Below are 21,721 nucleotides of genomic sequence, written 5' to 3'. Positions count from 1 at the left end.
TGCCATTGGTAGTTTGATACAGATTGCATTGAATCGGTAGATTGCTTTGGATAGTATAGTAATTTTCAGAATGTTGATTCTTCCAATCCAAGAACATGGTATATCTCTCCATCTATTTGTATCATCTTTAATTTCTTTCATCAGTGTCTTATAGGTTTCTGCATACAGGTCTTTTGTCTCCTTAGGTAGGTTTATTCCTAGGTATTTTATTCTTTTTGTTGCAATGGTAAATGGGAGTGTTTCCTTAATTTCTCTTTCAGATTTTTCATCATTAGTGTATAGGAATGCAAGAGATTTCTGTGCATTAATTTTGTATCCTGCTACTTTACCAAATTCACGGATTAGCTCTAGTAGTTTTCTGGTAGCATCTTTATGATTCTCTCTATATAGTATCATGTCATCTGCAAACCGTGACAGTTTTACTTCTTCTTTTCTGATTTTGATTCCTTTTATTTCTTTTTCTTCTCTGATTGCTGTGGCTAAAACTTCCAAAACTATGTTGAATAAGAGTGGTGAGAGTGGGCAACCTTGTCTTGCTCCTGATCTTAGTGGAAATGGTTTCAGTTTTTCACCATGGAGAATGATGTTGGTTGTGGGTTTGTCATATATGGCCTTTATTATGTTGAGGTAAATTCCCTCTATGTTAATTGCATTTTTATTTGAGTCTGTTCTTCCTTGTTCACCTTGTAACTTATCCTACTTTCTGAGGGAGACTCATGTAGACAGCAAGCAGTCAACTGAATTGCAGGCTAGATACAGTCATTTTCAGTAACACATAGGTATGAAGTTCACTCCAAGACACTCTTTCTGAGGAAAGAAATTTACTTGAGCAAATATTCCAATAAATTGAGGGTTGGGAAAAAAGGGAAGCCTTGAGGTCCAGAACGTGATTAATCCAACCCAAGATGTAATGAAGGGAATCCCCAGACTTCAGCTGTGCATCAGGTTTAGAAAACACTAGGTCCAGATTCCTGCATGTGGATGGAGGGTTCTGGGGAAATCTCCAGGAAGAAAGGGGCTCCAGGCAGTAAACAGTGATATTGAAAAATAGAACATCTTCAAGATATGATGAAAGTTTTTTAATTAATAAAAAATAAAAAGAAAATTAGAGCGTTTAAGAAAATGAAGCAAAGCATTTATGGTCCTGGTATGAAAGAAATTGAAATGAGTTTAAGCACCATGATGGTTAGCAATTTATGTAATGTGAGAGTGTGTATTTGATTAAGCTTGATTCTAGGAATATTTTGCTTCTGATGCCTAAATAGTTGTCCTGTGGAGTCTTGGAGAAGGAGTGTTACTTGACTGAATGATTAATGATATTTACACAAGTATCATAAGGTAAGTGCTGGTTATGATTTTGAATTTTTCCTTATCATCCATAAACTAAGGATAGAAAATTTGGTTATAGTTATAGAAACCACATAACTGTTGACACCTTGACCATTTAAAATTTGGCTAAGAGATGTGAGAGGTGAAAGTGGGAGGCTTGGTTGTGATGGTGGGATGGCCCGTATCCTCGCTGTAGACAGGTGTACACGCTGTGGACCACACAAAACGAATCACAGTATAATTGTGAAGCCCCGGGACCGAGAGGTCTGCAGAGAGTTCTGTGTTCTAACTGAGGTACATTCTGTTCTTTTGCAGTAGAGAGCCAGGAGGCACAGTTGGTTATAAACACGGAATCAGCCTTGCTGTTGAGAGACGCTGTCTTTGAGGTGGGCTTGTGAGTGGGGAGAGCTGAGATGAACAGGTGTTGATTTTGAGCACAAAGTCTGAACCGCACACATCATCACCATGAACATCCCATTAGTGTGATGATTTTCTGTGCTAAAGGGATGCTGGCGAACGTTTAACATGATTCTGAGAGCAAGAAAGAAGTTCAATATTTGGGGCACTTTGATTAATATGAAACACTGACAGAAAGAACTGACTACAATACTTTTATTTTGAATTATTACTTCCTGTCAATATGAAGTGGAATATTATTGTTGGGTCAGTTGCTGTCCTTGGTCCAGTTAACTGTGGACAAATGCCATGGCAGTTCTGGCTGTTACCCCGTGGGGAGGGGCAAGCTCCAATGCTAGAAATTGTATGAGATTTTATCACAGAAATGTTATTCACTGTGTGTACTGCAGAAGAAAACTGATTGAGAACTATTGCTGTATATATTTAGGATTTACTCAATATGGGGCCAATGTATGTGAATAAACCAGTGAAAAGAGAGGCCTTAATTGAAATTGCAAGGTCCTAGAAGGAAGCTAAGAATACCTGAGCTTGGGAAAAAAGGAGGAGGAACAGGAAGAGAACAAGTTGTAGGAAAATCTCTCCTTTTGGTTTTAGGAATGATTTAAAGGATCAGTGTTTCAGCTTGTAGAAGACAGGAGAGCTGTCCTTAAGTCTGTAGAGTTATCATGTAGGAAGAGTCCACTTGTTTCTTGGCTTCCATGTTGCTGAACTAGGTCCCAGGGTTGGAAGTTTCTGAAAGATTTATTTTTAGCTCAGTGTAACAAAGAGCTTCCAAACTACCAAAGAAATTGATCATTTCCACCAATTAAAGCAGCTTAAAAAGAATGCATTCTGTTCAAAAGAACTTTCCTCCTACTCTAGGCAGACAGGCATCACGGGTTACAGTGGCCATGGGTGGGGCGAGTGGTTCTACCAGTAACTCACAAGTTGCTTTACAACCCCATGACCATAGGAGTCCTGTCCCCGGACTGTTCCATTTCAAATACCTTATTATGAAAAAGTTTAAGCATACATTCAATACATAGTAGATCTCCATGCACCCATCACCCAACGTCAACAGTTACCAACTCAATTCTCGTTTCAGCTCCCCGCCCCCAACACATGCTCTATTTATTTTGAGGAAACTCTGGCACGGTATACTTCTAGCTGTAAATATTTCAGTATATAGTAATGTCCTCAAAAGATAAGGACTCTTGGCCATATATATTGAACCATCCTTTACTGAGGTGTAACTTACACACCCCTGGCCGTAGTCTTGATAGGTAAGACAAATCCCTCCGTCTCTTGCCATGTTTTTCTTCTACCACCTTAGTCCAACCACCATTATCTCTCTCCTGGACCACTTTCACGTGACCTCCTCTTGTCCACCCGGCAGCCAGACTCTTTCTGAAACATCAGGCAGACTGTGTCATTCCTCTACTCCCTGTGGTGGCCATCCCGCTGCCTAGAATAAGATAAGAGCTTCCCACTGTGGCCTCTCAGACCTGCCCGGGGCCCGCCTCCACCCACTCTCCTCCTGGCCCAATAAGTTCCACCCGCGTAGGTGTAGTTTAACATCTCCCAGTCATTTCTGTTTCACACCAAGCCGTCTGCGTTAGAACTTCTGCCCTTGCTCTTCTTCCCGACTAGAATGATTTTCCAGAAATTTTCTCATGAACGGCTTCCTGCCTTTCAGATCTCAGTTCCTTAATCATGTCTTCAGAGAGACCTCTGACCACCTGATCTGAACAGTCTTCTCTCTTGTTCTCTGTCCTATCGCCCCGTTTCAGTCTCCATAGCACACGGTTCTCTAGAAGCAGTCTGTCTATGCACGTGTCCACCCTCTTACTGGCTGCTCCTCTGCACAGAATACAAGCCACGCGAGAAGGGGGTTGCATGCCTGTCTTGTTTAATACCAGGGAGAAAGGTGTTAGGGCAGCTTGACTGTGATCTGTTTCCCTCTAGTTACTGGGAACACACAGGGGCCACTCGGGAGAGAGAAGGCAGGTAGGCTGGACTGTCTCTGTCACCAAGGCAATACCCCATCTCCTGGTACGTAGACTCATGGTATTTGCTGGGAAGAGAGTCTTAATCTATGTGATGCTTTTAGCAGGATGTCTCTGGGTTAGGATTGCGTGTGGTAAGTAAATCTGTGATCTGTGGATCTGTGAGCCATGGCTCCCCCAGAAACGTCTACAAGCTGCACAAGTACCTGAGGTATGAAGTGGAGATATTCCATAGCCTGAAGGTTCCCCGCTGTGTGAACTGACCCTGTGCTTGGCCCAGAGGCCTGGGAGGAGAGGAGGCTCCGAACTTGAGTCTGCTTTTTCATGCCTCCTGATGGCTTCATCCTTGAAATTGCCAGTGAAACCTGATCCAGGGTAAGAGCTCTGATTCGTGAGTGCAGTTTGAGTATCTGATCAATTTGTTGGCCCCACTGTCTGATGCCCAGAGCCTACAGCACTGCTTGGCTCGAAGAGCAAAATAAATCCTTGCCTGTGAATGGGCGCGATCCAGTATCTTGGGGACGGTCAACTGGAATTAAAAGAGCCATCTTTTTTGTAGCAGTTTTCTTCACTTTTAAGCAATCCATGTTGCTTGTTTTATTAGTTCCATACTTTATATGGGATACTCAGATATAAAGAAATATACCCAGATGAATAGTGACAGTGGCTAGAATCAAGGTTCATAAAAATAACTGACGTACTTTGGAAAATGCTCCCTTGCAAGCGTGTGATGACTGTGTGTGGGTGTCACAGTGACCATGTGGGACTGATGAGGACTACGTAGGGCCTGGCTGTGCTGGCGTCCCACAGAACACACGGTAGGTGCGGTCCTGCTGTAAGGCGTATCATTGCATTTTTAAAAGCTTCTCCACAAGGGAATCTTGAAAGAAAAGAGTCCTCAAGTTAGAGACCACAGCAGCTTTCGCTCTCATTTGAACTGTCAGCACAGAGCTTCATTTTTGCTCTTTTGAGTCTGTTTTTGTTACTGGTACAGAAGGACACTTTAATATTTTCCAGAGATGAAGACTTGCAGGCACACTGGCAGCTTCTGGGTTTACGTCTGTAAAGTGATCCCTCAGTCTTGTGTGTGGTTGTTGGTCCTGATTCCTTTAGATGGAAGTATTTGGGAAAGGTATCGGGTTAAATGGAGACACAAATCTGAAATAATGTTGCTATTTTCTGCTGGAAGCAACTGTTCCAACGTGGATGTATTGGGCATGAACACTAAACAATAATGGTTTTTATTTATCATTAACAATTCATACAAATCTATATGGAAAACTGCATTCTCTGAACTTCATCTTTGGCCTCCTTCATTGCCCTTTCCTAACTTGCCAAGTTTTGTATTATCCTGACTTCAAAAACGATGGAAATTTCCCAAGTATGGGTGGTCTTGTTTCAGGCAGATAGCACATTGTGAAATTATTACACCACGTTTTAACCAGAGCACAGTTGTTTTAAGCTATATTAAGTACATCTGGGTAACAGCTAGTAAGTTTCACTTCCAAGGATAAGGTGAACTACTGGAAAATATCTTATTGCTTTTAAATTTGGCCTTTGCCTTCCATGATTTATGTCATATTATAAAAGAAAGAAAGAAAGAAGAACTTCTGATGGAGGAGTCTGTTTTTTCCCCTGTTGCTGAATTTAAGAATTTGAAGTAGTTCATGGTCTCCTTTATAAATATAAATAGTTCATGAGGTCTCCTCTCATGCCTTTTAATTGTCAAACCCAAGAAAATCTAGTAATAGATCTTTGAGCTTTAAAGAAAATTATGGAAAGGGAATGTGGGCACTAAGTAGTGCTGCCTTATGCTTGGCATGCCGGGAGACCTATGCTCAGACTTTGGTTCCGAACAGAGTTTATTTGCTGCTCCTCAAGTTCTCTATGATTGATGGCAATGTATTAGCTCACAATCCTGCCAGGTATGGGAATTACATTTATAGCCTCAAGAAAATAAGTGACTTATTGAAAATTATGGAGCTAGTTCATAGCAGAGCACGTGTTATGAGGGGTCTCCAGAATCCTAGTGGGTGTTTTCCCACTATACTGTGGTAGCCTTTCAGTACAATTTAGAATTTTACTTGTGAATGGTTAGCTATCTTAATTTCTAGATAAGTCGTCTTATAAAATTATACTTTAAATGGTTCACAGAATTAAAAAGATATTCATAGGTATCTTTTACATTGAAATATTCTTGTAGATGAGTAGAAAATACAAATGATTTCAGGTTTTACCTGGATGAGAAATTTGTATATCCAGACATTAGAGTATATGAAGTTGCCAAGGAGGGAATTTAAGATAAGAGCTAACGGTGACCAAGAAAAAAGAAAGAAGACTCAAATTACTGAAATCAGAAATGGAAGTGGAGACATCACTGACTATCTTACAAATGAGCTACTGTATGACAGTAATGTATGTAGCTTGGGTGAAACGGAAACAGTCCTAGAAAGATACAAATTAGTGAAATTGACTCAAGAATAAATAGAAAATTCTAGTAGATTTCTAACAAGAGACTAAATTGTAATAATAATTTTAAAACTTCCCACAAAGAAAATCCAGGACAAGATGGCTTCATTGGTAACTCCTACCAAACAAGAAGAATTAATACCACTTCTTCACAAAATCTTCCAAGAAATTAGAGGGAACACATCACAACTCCTTCAGTGAGGTCAGTATTACTCTGATTAAAAAAAAAATCAAAAGAACTGAAAATTAAGACCAATATCTGTTATGAATATAGACACAAAAATACTCAACAAATGACTAGCAAATCAAATCCAGCAAAATATAAAAAAGATTATACACCATTACCCAGTGAGATTTATCCCAGGAATGCAAGGTTGGCTTAACAAAAAAGTAAATTAATGTAATATGTTATGTCAATAAACAAAATAAAACATACGATCATCTCAATAGGCACACAAAAATCATTTGACAAAATTTAACACTCATTTATGAATATTCAAGCAATGACAACAATAGAAGAACTTCTTCAAAATGATAAAGTCTATCTGTGAAAAACTCACAGCTAACATCATCGTTAATTTTGAAAGACTGGATACTTTCCCCCAAAGATGAGGAAAAATACAAGGGTGTCCACTCCTGCCACTTCCATTTGTGATCGTCCTGGAGGTTCTAGTTGGGGCACTTAGGCAGGAAACACACATACACATTTACATCTTGAGAATCATTACCAGCTGGTGATCCATTACCAGTTACTTATGGGATTGTCGTCCCTCTCAAGTGTCTCGGGATAAAAACAAATGACAGTCATTGTGATAGATGAGACCCAAGGTCTCTTCTGCCCATGTGGCTCTACGAACACAGAGCTCCTTCCCTTTGGGGTGCCCAGAAGTGGAATCTCAGTGCCATGCCATTTTGCCTCTGACTTTTCTGACTTTGAACACGGATGTATGGTCTGTTGAAACAGGAGTCTGAGACCTTACTGCATGGCTGCCGTCTTTAGGAAACCACTAGACTCCACTTGGGCAGAACTCTCTGAGGACCTTCCTCAGGATATAGGAGGATTCGCCACTAATTCCTATTTAGTCACGGTTGTCACTCCCACAGAAACACATTTTCAGTCATTCCCGATCACTCCTGGGCGTGAGATATAAAACCCGTTGTGTATCTGCTACTTGTTCCTCTAACCTCACGTCCTACTGTCCTGCAAAACTCTTTGCCCAACCTGCTGAATTCCACGCCCTTTCCATAGACTCTGTTCTCTCACACAGCTGTGCCTTCCCCTGTGCTAGCTCTTCTTTCTGGAGAAGTTCTCTCCACTTGTCCCCTCCCTAATTCTTATTTGTCCTCCAAGCCCTACCTACCCTACCCAGGGTGCTCTCCCCTGGGACTTTGTCTTCTTCTGGGTGAGGATCACCTCCCAGATCCTTTACAGACCTGTTAACTTACTCTTCTGTTTCTGTTCTACACTTTCATCTCCTACAAACTCTGCATCTCCAGAGTCTAGCATATTAGTTACCATAAACCACAGATGCTCAGAAGTATGTGCTGAATTGATACTGACAGTTAGAGGACCTCATGGTGACACAGATCCAGTGATAACTCCCCTTCAAGGTGTACCTTCATCCTAGGCATCTATTTTTTCTGAAGTTACCTTGTCCTGGGGGCCTGGTTGAGACATTGTCAGAAGTAGGAGCCTAAGCTTCTTATTTTAGTTAAGCTGTGAAAAGAACATGCTCTACCCATCGACCTTGACAGGTACACCTTTATCACATCAAAAATTGAAAACACTTAAAGCCCTGAGTTTTATATGACTAAAATTAACAAAATTTCAAAAATAATTGAATATAATTACTGTGCAAGTTTGGGTGTTCTGCTGAAGGCTTGGCAGTGGAGTTAAATCCTCACTTAATGAAAATAGGAATAAAAATAGGAAAATACGCCAGGCTTGGTGACAAGCACTGCTTCCACCCGCTGCTCACTTCCAGACTGCAGAATCCCGCAGGCACCTGCACCGAATCCATGAACCTGGGTCAGGGCTACACGTCTGTGCAGGGCGCTAGGAAACCGCCTCCTGGCCTCTGCCTGGAGATCAAGAGGTGACCGATTCCCTAACATCGGGAGGGTCTTCAGAAGGTGCTCAGTGGTGAGAAAACATGACAGATATCCTTTATGGAAGACAGACCAGAGTCTTTGCTAAGTGGATGTGCGTGTGATGCCACGATCGTGGGATTACACAGAGGAGGCTGAACGGTTTCCTTTGTGCCTCTCTTACACCTTGGTAGTGATGTGGGGACATTATCCTGTTCATATCTGTTAGGAGGGAGAATGTTTGAAGATGCTTGTTGTAAAATCAAGGATTTTTAAATGTAGGTGTTGTTAATATGCACTTGTTTCCCCACTAAGAGATAACATTGCAGTAGTCTTTGTTGGTCCAAGGAGGGGCACAGCAAGGATGAGCTTCAGCAGGAAAACATACAAAGGCTGAAGGTCATTGTTAATTGCAGAAAACATCATTGCTTCCTAACTCTTTCACATAAATATGTAAATATGAGCGTGTGAAAACTGACCTAAGGAAACTGGCAGCAATCACTTTTATTAAAATATTAAAGTCAAGAGAATATAATTTTATGTATCAGATGTAACACATTCAAACATTCATACATTCATTCAATCAAAATTACTTAGTGCCATGAAAAACAGGAACAGACAGGCTGGTGAGATCCTTGTTTTCATAAAACTTAATCTAGTGAAGAACACAGACAGTAAATGTGAAAAAACCAAACTAATGCTGGGCAGTGTTCGGGTCTCTGACAAAAGCAGTGGGATTTGGTGTGGAGGGGCCCTCACGAGTGGGGACTATGAAATCAAAGCACAAATAAACTCTCTAAAATGCAAAAGACGTTGCTGTTGTTTCAGAAATCATGGGTGTGTGTGTGTGTGTGTGTGTGTGTGTGTGTGTGTGTGTGATGTTTTAGGTAGGTTTGTAACACTTCTCAGAAAAATAATTCTCTAATCATAGACTTTAGACCTGTGTCTCAGACAACGTTAAAATTCAACCTTTTGGTAAGTGATGTATTATTTTTATCTGATCCACAGAATAGACAGGTAGAAGGCATTGTAAGCGGGGTAGGGGGGAGGCGTGGCCGCTGGACCTCTGACCCCCTTCAGGACAGAGCTGTTCTTTACCAGCAGCGAACACCAGGTTCACACACCCTGGAACCAAGTCCCTCAGGCGAGAGCCCAAAACCCGTGTTGGGTTTCTGCACAGTTGAGGCCATTTCCTCCCCCCGTAAAAGCCAAATGGGTACATGTGTTGTGAGGCAGACGTGGGGTCCGACGTGTGTGCGTAACTCACGGAGAGTGGACGCGTCTGTGCATTTGGGTCCAGAGAACCAGAACTTTGTGACAGGAGGGCTTGAGGCCGTGGAGGCGAGGTTCCCCCTGCAGCTTGGGGACCGTCGGTGTGCTGGGCCCCGCGTCTCCAGTGACATATCTGTAGCTGTTTGTACTTGCAGCTTTTGAGCCCTGGCCACGGAAGATGGTTCATATTATATTTAATGGTTGTTGATCTAATATCTGGCAAGTGCGAGAGCTCTGTTCCTGACGGTCTGGCGGGGCCCTCAGCTCTGCGCTCCCTCACCGCTGCGGCCTCCAGCCCCGAGCAGCTGTGGTCACATTACAAGAATGTGACAGTTGGACTGTAGTTTCAGGCCTGCTCAGTTTCTTTGTAAATGATTTATAAGCCCAACTTGAAAAAAATCTATCTTTAAATCAGTTGCAGCGTTGGAGTTATGTCCAGCGTGTAGGATTCCTATTACACATAATTCTATTATTACTAGCTGTGGCACCGTCCTAGCAAAGTCTGTGAATTATAAAAATATGGCAAAAAATTTTCTTTGCATTTAAGGATAAATGGTGTTCAAGAGAACAGAATACCAAAGGAAAAGGTACAATAACGAAAGTTTCCACATACAAAGCCCACAGACCTTACTGCAAGTGTGCTGGTGTGGTAAATCTCCCCGAATCTTTAAGATGGTGGCGCATTTAAGCGGGGTTTGTCCAAAGCTCACTGCTTTCATTTACTTACTGAAGGACAAGCCAGAGTTGAATTAAAAAGTGGATCATAGCCCCAGTCACTGAGCCGCCGCCGAGAACCCAGCAGCCTCCCCCTCGAGCCCCCTCGCTTCCCGACGCTCCGTACCCCCCGCCCGCCTTCTCCAGCCGCCGCCTTCCGCAGGCCATTTCCACCTATCGTATGTCCGCCATCCAGAACCTCCACTCTTTCGACCCCTTTGCTGATGCAAGTAAGGGTGATGATCTTATATCCGTATAAGAATTCAACAGAGAAACGGCAGGAAGACCCTTACTACTGTCCAAGGGATCGCTGGTGATTACGGTAAAAAGAAGCTAGTGAAGGCGTTTAAGAAGAAATTTGCCTGCGAGGGAACTGTAATTGAGCGTCCAGAATATGGAGAAGTAATTCAGCTACAGGGTGACCAGCGCAAGAACATATGCCAGTTCCTCGCAGAGATTGGACTGGCTAAGGGCGATCAGCTGAAGGTTCGTGGGTTTTAAGTGCTCCTGGCTCATTGAAGCTTAAGTGAGGATTTCCTTGCAATGAGTAGAATTTTCCTTCTGTCCCTTGTCACAAGTTTACAAACCTCGCAGCTTGTGTAATGTAACCACTTGGGGTCTGCTGTTAACTTGGACGAGTGTAACTGCTTCACGCAATAAACTGAAAACAGCCATGCTGTGTAGTCTTGAAGTCCCTCATTTAAACAGAGGTCAAGCAGTAGGCACCTGGCAGGGTCCGGCCTGAGACAAAGCAATAACAGTGATGTGTCAGCCAAGTCCAGAGCCCTGAGATCACAGACGGCTATGTCTGGCCAGAAGCTCCCAGCAATCCCTCTACAGAGTTCCCTGCCCTAAGAGAATGTCGCCACCTGAACAGCCCTCGGTGAAGCTGAGAGTGGAGGATGGGGTGAGGCAGCGAGGGCAGCTGTACTGCTAGAGGGAGTCTTTGATCGTCAGGGGAAAGATCCCCTGGTGTCTCCAACGTGACCAGGAGGGCAGAGCTTAGAGCAGCCACCTTCATTCTATTGAGGTGATAGGACATCTGGCTTGCCACCAAGGTCTTTTTGACCAGACATATCCCAGCTGATCGATGAGCAAACTAGAATGTGAGGCCAACCTTCTATCAGAGTTAAACTTTGGACAAGGGAACAAATTTCAAACCGATGTATCAGTCACGTAGCTGTAGAGCTCGCAACTTACTAGCAGCGGCTGCCCAATGCCACGTGAAGTAACAAGCTGGTTTTTGGTTTTCTTTGGGGTTTTTTTCCCCTTCAGTTTTAATGTTATGTAATGTATTTAAACACTTATTTATATAAAACTTGTTTTCAGAAAAAAAAAAGTGGATCATTGCTCTGATATAATGAGTGTGGTACGTCCATGATTAATAAAACCCTCTATTCTTAGTATAACTTGTAGAATATGAAGTCATTTTATGGGACATTTAAGATACAGATAAACAAAAATATGTTGGTGGAAATTTATTTTTTACTTCAGAGAAGATATTATTTCTAAATACGTGCCCACTTTTAAAGGAACAGTATATATTATTTTGGAAAATAGAAAATATACGTGAACAAAACAAAGCGAACAAACAAAAGGGAAAACCAAAAGCTCTTAGTTATTAGGTGCTCACACCCGGAAGTAAGCGCTGTTGACATGTTAATGTTTAAACTTTGAGATTTTTTTCCTGAATATGTGTGTATACAACACGTGCACATGCATATGGACATAGGAATGTGAGATCCTATTGCAGATACTGGCTTTTAGTCTAATTGTTCAAGTCATCAGCTTTGATGTTTGCATCTAGTTCTCATACAGGGGTGCCCCATGGTTCATGTCGTCAGTCTTCTGGTGCTGCATTCAGACTGCTTCTCATTGTTTTGCTGAGATGTACAATGCTATCATGAACACCTAGTAGATGCATTTTTATACTTGTGTGATTATTTCCCTACAATAATTTTCAGAAGTGTAATTGCTGAGTCAGTTCCCTCACTTTTTTAACAGCTTTCGATAAATATTGACAAATTTTCTCCGAAAAGGTAGGGCCAACTTATATATCTGCTAGTAGAGTGTGAAGAAACTGTCTACATCAAAAAATAGAAATTATTATTTTTAAAATATTCGTTAGCCCAGATCACAGGCCTATGCCCAAACTGTAAGGGCCTAGGAGAGAGAGTAACTTACAGTTTCCGTTCTTGTGAATGGAGTTCCTCATTTTTGCCTCCACAACTCACGAAGGGGCTTCTCCAAAGCAGAAAGAGTCTCAGTTATCAGACAGCAAGAAAGGGAACTGTGCTTAGTATCTTGGGCATGTATTTCATTTTTCTGTGAATTATTTGTTCACCCTTTAAATTATTTTTTCATTAAAATACCTTTTTTGGGGCTTCCCTGGTGGCACAGTGGTTAAGAATCCGCCTGCCAATGCAGGGGACACGGGTCCGAGCCCTGGTCCAGAAAGATACCACATGCCACGGAGCAACTAAGCCCGTGCGCCACAACTACTGAGCCTGTGCTCTAGGGGTCGTGGGCCACAACTACTGAGCCTGTGTGCCACAACTGAGCCTGCCCACCTAGAGCCTGTGCTCCGTAACAAGAGAAGCCACTGCAATGAGAAGCCTGTACACTGCAACGAAGAGTAGCCCCTGTTTGCTGCAACTAGAGAAAGCCCGCATGCAGCAACAAAGACCCAATGCAGCCAAAAATTAAAAAAAACACACACCTCTTTTTCTCTTTAACTATTAACCTCTTTCCATATGTGAGCAATACTTTTTCTCAGTTTATGATATTTAAAATTTCCAAGATCTGTTTTTTTATTAGACTTAGGAGAACTGCCCCCAGGATTACATATTCATTGATATTTCCCTAATTTTGTTTCATATTTACTACTTTGTTCTTATATATTTTTAATTTTATTTAAAATATAATCCTTGTGGATTATATTTGTAGGTATGGTATGAGGTAAGGCTATTAACCCATTTGTTTTTCTTCTAAAGGATTGTCTAGGTATCCCAATTACGGATCATTTATTTCTTACTGATTTAAAATCCCAAATCCTTCATATAATGTTCTTAGGTCTGTTTCTCAGCACTAGTTTCCAGCACAGTCCACTGATTCTGATTATGCAGCTTTATAATAACTATTCCTCAGTATCCTTTTAAAAACATTTTACTTAGTTGTTCTTTAAAAATAATTTTATTATGCAAAGTTCCAAATATATCCAAAAGTAAGGAGAATGCTCTAACGAACCCCCTCTTACCATGGCCAGCTACAAGTTTATCAACACTGAACCAGTCTATTGATATTATTTACTCCAACCCCTAACCTCAAGATCATTTTGAAGCAAATCCCAGATGTTATTGCATCTGTCAATATTTTAGTATGTATTTTTATTAGATATTTTTATCGAGGTACAATTTACATGACTTAAGATTCTTCATTTTCAACTGTGCAATTCAGCTGGTTTGAGCGTTTTTGTATATTGTACAACTCTCACCACCCATCTGTTCCAAAACATTTCTATCATCCCCAAAGAGGCCCCATACCTATTAGAATCAGTGTCAACTCCGGCACCGCCAGCCCCCTGAGCCGCTAATCTACTTTTGGCCCTTCGGCTTTGCCTTTTCTGAATATTCCATATAAATGGAATTTTACAGTATATGTCCTTTGTGTCTGGTGCTCTTCATTTAGCATGATGTTTTCAAGATTGTACCAGTGTTTCGTTCCTTTTTATGGCTGAAAAATATTCCAGTATGCGTATGCCACATTTTGCTTATGTATTCATCTGTTGATGGATTTTTGTGTTGTTTCTAATTTTTGACTATAACAAATAATGCTGCTGTGAGGAGTCATATACAAGTTTTTCTCTAAACATATCTTTTCATTTCTCTTGTGTGTATGTGTAGGAATGAAACTTATCAGTCATATGGTAATTCTATTTTTAGAAAGTTTGAGGAACTGCCGAACTTTCATACAGTGGCTGCATTATTTTAAATTTCTATAGCAGTGTGAAAGGCTCCTGATCTTTCCACATCTTTGCCAACACTTATTATCTTCTATTTTCTTTTTTTTTATAGCTATTCTAGTGGGTGTGAATGGCATCTCATAGTTTTTATTTGCATTTTCCTAGAGATTAATTATGTTGAACACCTTCTCATGTGCTGGTTGGCCATCTGTATATCTCTATGTCTTTTTTTCTGGAGAAATTCCTTCCTTTGGAGATATTCTATTCCAATTCTTTGGAGAAATTTTATTTAAGTCCTTTGTCCATTTTAAACTGGGTTATTTGACATATATTGTTTAGTTGTAATATTTCCTTATATATCCTGGATATTGGACCTTTATCAGACAGTTAACTGGCAACTATTTCCTCCCATTCTGTGGGTTGTCTTTTTACTTTCTTTATAAAATCCTTTAATACACAAAAATCTTTCATTTTAATGAAGTTCAATTTGTCTTCTTTTCTTTGGGTGCCTGTGGTTTAGGTGTCATATCAAAGGATCATTTGCCAAAGCCAAAGTTATAGAAATGTACCCCCATGTTTTCTTCTAAGAGTTTTGTAGTATTAGTGCTGACATTTAGGTCTTTGATTCATTTTGAACTGATTTTTCCCTATGTTGTGAGGTAGGGGTCCAAATCCATTTTTTGGCTCAGGGATATGCAGTTATCCCATACTGTTTGTTGAGAGGATGATTGTTTTCCTGCATTGAATGGTCTTGGAAACCTTGTCAAAAATCAATTGACCATTGATTATGAATGTATTTTGGGGCTCTCAGTTCTATTCCATTGTTTTAAATATCTATCCCTATCCCACTACCACACTGTCTTGGTTACTGTAGCTTTGTAGTAAGTTTTGAAATTGAGAAGTGTGAGTCTTCCAACTTTGTCCTTTTTCAGGATTGTTTTGGCTATTCGGGTCCCTTGCATTTCATATGAGTTTTAGGATCAGGTTGTACTTTTGTGCATAAAAAGAAATTGGAATTTTGATAAGGATTGCATTGAATCTCTAATTCAATTTTGGGGGTATTTGTATTGTAACAATATTGTTTTCCATACCATGAATACTGGGTGTCTATTTATTTGTTTATTTATTTATTTATTTTTATGGATCGTATGGTAGTTTTATTTTTAATTGTTTGAGAAACCTACATAGTAGCTGCACCAATTTGAATACCACCAACAGTGCATGAGGTTTCCCTTTTCTCCACATCTTCACCAACACTTGTTATTTGTTGTTTTTTTGATAATAGCCATTCTGAGAGGTGTGAGGTGGTATCTCGTTGTTGTTTTGATTTGTATTTGCCTGATGATTTGTGATACTAAGCATCTTTTCATGTGTCTGTTGGCCATCAGTGTGTCTTCTTTGGAAAGTGTCTATTCAGGTCCTCTGCCCATTTTTTAATCGGGTTGTTTTCTCTTTTGATGTTGAGTTGTATATGTTCTTTGTACATTTTAGATATTAACCCATTATTGGAAATATCTTTTGCAAATATCTTCTCCCATTCAGTAGGCGACTTTTTCATTTTGTTGATAGTTTCCTTTGCTGTGCAAAAGCTTTTTAGTTTGATACAGTCCCATTTGTTTATTTTTGCTTTTGTTTCCCTTGCCTGAAGAGACATATCCAAAAAAATATTGCTAAGACTTATTTAAAAGAGAGAACTGGCTATGTTTTCTTCTGGGAGTTTTATGGTTTTAGGCCTTATATTTAAGTCTTTAATCCATTTTGAGTTTATTTTTGTATATGGTGTGAGAAAGTAGTACAGTTTTATTCTCTTTCGATTTATTTAGATCTTATTTAATACAACAGTGTTCCATTGTTTTCACTGTAAAAGTCATGCACATCTTTTGTTAAATTAATTCTAATGAATAAGCTAATTGTTAAACTAATTAATAAAACTAGTATTTTATTCTTTTTGATGCTATTTTAAATTGTTTTCTTAATTTAATTTCAGAATGTTCACTACTAGTATATAGAAATGCAACTAATTTTTGTATATCCATCTAGTATGCTGCAACCTGGCTGACCTAGTTTGTTAGCTATAATAGATATTTTTAATGGATTTTTGAACTTTCAATATATAAGCTCATGCCATGTGCAAATAGAGATAGCTTTGTGTCTTCTTTTCCATTGTAGATGGCTTTTATTTCTTTTTCTTATCTAACTGTTCTGTCTGTAACCTCCAGTACAATGTTGTATAGAAATTATGACAGCAAACATCCTTGTCATGTTCCAAATCTTAGGCAAAAGTGTTCAGTCTTTCATCATTAAGTATGATGTTAGGGGCTTCCCTTGTGGCACAGTGGTTAAGAATCTGCCTGCCAGTGCAGGGGACAAGGGTTCGAGCCCTGGTCAGGGAAGATCCCACATGCTGCAGAGCAACTAAGCCCATGCACCACAATTACTGAGCCTGCACTGTAGAGCCCACGAGCCACAACTACTGAAGCTCTCATGTCTAGAGCCTGTGCTCTGCAACAAGAGAAGCCACTGCAATGAGAAGCCCACGGACCGCAACAAAGAGTAGCCCCCACTTGCCACAACTAGAGAAAGCCCATGTGCAGCAACAAAGACCCAATTCAGCCAAAAATAAATAAATTTATTAAAAAAAGTATGATGTTAGCTGTGAATTTTTCATAAATGGCCTCTATCAGGTAGAGGAAGGTCTTCTCTATTTCTAGTTTGTTGAATGTTTTTATCATGAAAGGGTGTTGCATTTTTTTCAATTTTTTCTGCATCTATTGAGATGATCGTATGTTTATTCTATTGATATGATGTATTACATGAATTGATTTTTCTATGTTCTACTAACTGGGATAAATCTCACTTGATTATAAGGTATAACCCTTTTTATACGTTGTTGCATTCAGTTCTCCTGTATTTTGTTGAGGACTTTTGCCTCTATATTTATAAGGAATATTGCTGTATAATTCCCTTTCCTAGTGATGTCATTGTCTGGCTTTTGTATCAGAGAAATACTGGCCTCATAGAATGAGTTATAAAGCGTTCACTTCTCTTCTTTTCGGAAAATTTGAGAATGATTGGTATTAATTCTTCTTTATAGTTTTAGCAGAATTCACCAATAAATATATTGAGTGCTCAGTGTTTCTTTGTTGGAAGTTGTAATTATCATCATCGTCATCATCACTCAGTCTTCTTAGCTAATAGGTCTATTACTTCTTGAGTCAGTTTTGGTAGTTTGTGCATTTATAGGAATTGTTCCATTTCATCCAGGCTATCTGATTTGTTGGCATACAAATGTTCATGGTATTCCCTTACAGCCTTTTTCATTTCTGTAAGGTCAGCATAATGTCTCCTCTTTCATTCCTTAGTTTGTGTCTTCTCTGTCTCTTTTATACATTGCTTGCCCATAAACATAGATTTATATTTATTATTTATAATTATTGCTTTATATATCTTTTATATCAGATTAAAAATACAAGGAGTTACAAACAAACATACATTTATTCTTTTATATTTACCTATTTAGTCTCCTTTACTGGTGCTCTTTATTTCTTCATGTGGACTCGAGTTATTATCTAGTGTCTTTCTATTCAGCCTGAAGGGCTCCCTTTAGCATTTGTTGTAGGGTATGTCTGCTCATGACAGACCCTTTTGATTTTTATCTGCAGGTTTCTTAATTTCTCCTTCTTCTTTTTTTTTTGGCCACACAGCGTGGCATGCAGGATCTCAGTTCCCTGACCAGGGGTTGAACCTGTGCGCCCTTGCATTGTAAGCACGGAGTTTTAACCACTGGGCCACCAGGGAAGTCCCCTCTCCTTCGTTTTAAAGGGTAGTTTTTCTGGATATAGGGTGGTTGAAATGGTTTTTTTTTTCTTTCAGCACTTTCAGTATGGCACCCCACTGCCTTTTGGAATCCGTGGTTTCAGACGTTAATCTCATTTGTGATAACTGGTACATGATGGATTGCTTCTGTCTTGCTGCTTTCAAGATCATCTCTTTGTTTTTGTCTTCGGATAATTTCATTATGATGTATCTAGGTGTACATCTATAAATTTATTCTACTTGGAGTTTGTTGAGCTTATTGAATGTACAGAATAATGGTTTTCATCAAATTTGGGAATTTTTCAGCCAATATTTTTTGAAATAATATTTCTGATTCTTTCTCTCTCTCCTTGCCTTCTGGGACTCCCGGTATGTGTAATGCTGGTACGTCTGATGGTGTCCCACAGGTTTCTGAGGCTCTTCTCCTTTTTCTTCATTCTTTTTCCTTCCAGTCCTCAGATGGTTACTCTATTGACCTAGCTCAAAGTTCATTGATTCTTCTGCCAACTGGAGTTGCTGTTGAATCCCTCTGGTGAGTTTTTCATATCAGTTATTGCACTTTTTTTGTTTTTTTGCGGTACGCGGGCCTCTCATTGTTGTGGCCTCTCCCGTTGTGGAGCACAGGCTCCGGACGTGCAGGCTCAGCGGCCATGGCTCACGGGCCCAACCGCTCCGTGGCATGTGGGACCCTCCCGGACCGGGACATGAACCCATGTCCCCTGCATCAGCAGGCGGACTCTCAACCACTGCGCCACCAGGGAAGCCCTATTGTACTTTTTAACGTCAGAATTTCTATTTCATTCCTCTTTATAATTTCTCACTCTTTACCGAATAATTTCTATTTGGTGAGACATCATTCTCAAACTTTCCTTTAGTTTTTAGGCATAGCTTCCTTTTTCTCCTTGAATATATTTAGAGTCTTGGTCTAGACAATTCCACATGTGCGCTTCCTCGGGACAGTTTCTAGTGTTTGCTTCCTTTTGTGTGTATGGGTCACACTTTCTCGTTTCCTTGCATGATTCACACTTTCCTTTTTTTGTTGAAAACGGGTTATATGAACGTTATAAGGTGATCCCTCTAGAAACCAGATTCTCTCCCCTTCCCAGGATAATGTTTTATTGCTGCTTACAGCAGGCATTTTTATTTTTGACTTTCTGGATGAGTTCTGTAAATTCTGTATGTATTATTTGTCATTTATAGCCGTTGAAGTCTCCATACAGTTAACTTAGTTGTCAACCAATGACTGGACAGAGATTTCCTTAAATATCCGGAACCAAATCATTTCCCAGTCTTGGAACAGGAGCTGTGTGTGCGTGTGTGTGTGTGTGTGTGTGTGTGTGTGTGTGTGTGTGGACACACCTTCAGTCCGCAGCCAAGAAGTATACAACTCTGTCTTAGCTTCACTCCTTCACTGAGCCTCAGATCAGAACAGAGGTGAGCACTTAGGTCCTTTTTGGACCTTTGCTGAGCCTGTGCACAGCATAGGTGTGCACAAGGACTTCTCAATTCCCAGGACTGTGGCAATTCCCTTCTCTAGCCTTTCCTTCCAAGGTTTTTGGTTCGTGAGTTTTTTGCCCCAAATGTTATCTGTCATCCAGGCAGCAGCAAGGAAAGCATTAGCCTGTAACAGTTTTAGACAAATGCTTTAGCATGGGCCGGTTCTGCATCAGGTAAAACAAAGACAAGCCTTTTGAGCCAGTCTTCCAGGGAGACATCAGATAGGTCAAAATAAATGATTAAAATTCTTGTAAATGAGGTCTGTTCTCCTCCATCCAGTATAGGAGATGCAGGGAATTATTTTCACGGCTACCACTGAGCAAGGGAGTTGGCAATGGGAATGGGGTGACTCAGACACCAAAAATCTTGTGGTTCTCACTGAGATTCAGCTGTTTTGTTGAGTAAATGCTCTTATGGTTCCTGTAACCCTTTGATTAATTTTCCGACTTCTGAAGAAAAGCGAATTCTGACAGTTCCGGCCAAGTTTTCGTTGCTTTTATGGAGGGGCAGAAGTTGGAGTTTCTTATCTTTCTGCTGCTTTCCTCCTACTCTTGCGATTTATTTCTTCAGCTGAATGTCAGTTATTTATTCATATTGAGGTTTTGACTTGGATTACATTCAATTCGTAGATCCATTTTCAGTGAATTGAGATCTTTATAATTTTGAAGATTTCATTGAAGAACATGATATGCTTTTCTGCTTATGTGTCTCTTTGTAAGTTATTTAAAAATATATAGTTCTTTTACAAATTTTAAGTTTATCCCTTTTATTTTATTTATTTTAAATATTTATAATAGATAAGTGTATAATAAATATGTATGCATATTTATATTTATTTTATAATAATGAAATAGTCCATGAGGCCTATTTTTCTATTATATTTCCTAAGAATATATTGTTGGTATGAGAAAAAGCTCTCAATTTGCAGATAATTCTTTCATTCAATATTTTTATTCACATGGCACCCTTGAGTTTTTTTTAAGTAAACATGCAAAGAGTGATAATTTTGACACCTAATTTCCAAATTTATGCTCCTTATTTTTTTCTATTCCAATATTTTATTAGATAACATCCCCAAGTACTATTATGTCAGTGTGGAGGTAGCAAGCATTCTTGTTTGATTCTGACATGTTTTAGATGTAGCTTTTCAAATTATAAGACAGTACATTTCTAACCATAGAGAAGTTTCAATAACCATAGATAGGATATATATGAGTTTAGCAGAAATATCTGCAGAGTTCAAAAATTAAGCGTGCTTCTTATTGTTGGCTTGAATTTTCTCCCACTGTTTACAAGTAGAATCTTGTTTCACTATTATTCTTTCCCCCTTTTCTTTTTTATTGTGAAATATAATATATTGAAGACATGTATATAAAACAAATGTGTACACCTCAGTGATTTATCCAATAGGTACAGAACCTATTTCCATTTCCATATTTCCAATGGATATTGGATATTTCCATTTCCAATGGATATTTCCTATATCCATTTCTCCAAAAATATATGTGGTATTCTAGCTTTTATGATCATCACCTCATTGGCTTTACTTTTAATTTTAAGAACTTACATCCCTAAAGCATATATATATTCTTGTTTTTGAACTTTTTATACATGATACACAGTTTATTTTCCTTTGTTTTTATACTTACAAATAATGTTATCTTGCACATTCTCACACATGTCTCTGTTGTGTATGTAACTAGGGCAGGAATTGATGGGTCATAGGCTTGTGTATTTTCAACTATAGTAAATAAAGCCAGTTTTCCAAAAACGTTGTGCCGATTTAAAGACCCATCATCCCTGAATGAGATTTTTCAGTAGCTCCATATACTCACCAACACTTAGTGGTGTTGTTTTTGAATTAATTTATTTATTTGTTTTTATTTTTGGCTGTGTTGGGTCTTCGTTGCTGTGCGTGGGCTTTCTCTAGTTGTGGCAAGCGGGGGTTACTCTTCATTGTGGTGGGCAGGCTTCTCATTGCGGTGGCTTCTCTTGCTGTGGAACACAGGCTCTAGGCGCGCAGGCTCAGTAGTTGTGGCACGTGGGCTCAGTTGTTGTGGCTGGTGGGCTCTAGAGCACAGGCTCAGTAGTTGTGGCTCTCGGGCTTAGTTGCTCCATGGCATGTGGGATCCTCCTGGACCAGGGCTCGAACCCACGTCCACTGCATTGGCAG

At 39.8% G+C, this 21,721-nt stretch overlaps 1 long non-coding RNA gene and 1 pseudogene across 4 annotated transcripts in view; both read left to right on the top strand.

Annotated features, from left to right (window-relative positions):
- LOC109552815 (uncharacterized) overlaps positions 1-21,721 on the top strand; it is a 141,289-nt gene that overhangs the window by 41,049 nt on the left and 78,519 nt on the right. The gene's annotated exons all lie outside the window — the stretch shown is intronic.
- LOC141276059 (eukaryotic translation initiation factor 1 pseudogene) lies at positions 1,320-14,838 on the top strand (annotated as a pseudogene).

The sequence above is a fragment of the Tursiops truncatus genome, chromosome 12 (genome assembly GCF_011762595.2).
Source record: "Tursiops truncatus isolate mTurTru1 chromosome 12, mTurTru1.mat.Y, whole genome shotgun sequence".
NCBI classification, from domain to species: Eukaryota; Metazoa; Chordata; class Mammalia; order Artiodactyla; family Delphinidae; genus Tursiops; species Tursiops truncatus.
This window is presented reverse-complemented; position numbering and strand designations above follow the sequence as displayed.